Below are 969 nucleotides of genomic sequence, written 5' to 3' on the forward strand. Positions count from 1 at the left end.
CCCCATGGAATTCTGTTTTATTCCAGAATCTCCAAAAACCCCATTAGATGTTTCTTTCTCTTGCTACACCTACAGTGGGAACAGCATTCCCCATGCCAGGAGGACAGTCTGTAATTGTAGTTCACCGACAAGAGTTCTTCAGGTAAAGCATCCCAAGTGATTTTAATTAAGTCGGTGTTAAACGGCCCTTCTCCCTATTCTTTTATAATGCAATACATGGCAAATACTAAAGGACCTTGTTCTTTTACCATAAAACACATGGGAACTGTTACGGGACACGAGCACCGCAGATTCCGCACTCATAAAGCTTGAGGATTTGGCTCTTTTCCCTCAAAACCAAGACGCTCCTAAGACCTTTACATGAAGGGACCGCGACCGCCGGGCCGAGAAGCCAGAGGGGCCCGTGCGAGGCCTCTGCCCCAGCGGCCGCGGCCCCCAGAGCGACCCCGGGGGGATGTGTGGGGAGCCCAAAGCTCTCCGGCCGACCACCCATCCCTCCCTCACTCACCGCCATGTTGCCACACCTGACGAGACCGCGCGGGCCGTACCAACAGCGGCAGGGCCGAGGGGGGAGATCGAGACCGTACCACGGCACGGGGGTTGGGGGGAGGCTCAGGCCTTTTGTAGCGTGAAGACAGCTGACCGCAGCTGAAGGAGGAAGGGAGGGAAGGAGGGCAGGTGGGACAGCGGGGTGGTCACCGCTGTCAGCTGTCCCTGGTGGAGAAGGGGAGAGAAACCCGGCGCACCTCTCAGAGCTCCCGCCGGGCCGATGCCCCTTTAAGAGCGCCCCCCCCAAGATGTCGCCGCGGGTTCATGTGCTCGCTCCACCGAACTTGCTGGTTCTCCCTGACCCTCGGGTCGGGCTCTGGGCCGTCGCCATTGGCTGGCGGCGCGGGGCGGCGGTGTGTGATTGGCGGCGATGGCGTGGCCCCGCCCCGGCCGTGCCCAGCAGGCTGCGCTGCGGGCGGT

The sequence above is a fragment of the Empidonax traillii genome, unplaced genomic scaffold (assembly GCF_003031625.1).
Source record: "Empidonax traillii isolate 1590-97213 ecotype Southwest subspecies unplaced genomic scaffold, ASM303162v1 scaffold22:size5013007, whole genome shotgun sequence".
In the NCBI taxonomy this organism is placed as follows: Eukaryota; Metazoa; Chordata; class Aves; order Passeriformes; family Tyrannidae; genus Empidonax; species Empidonax traillii.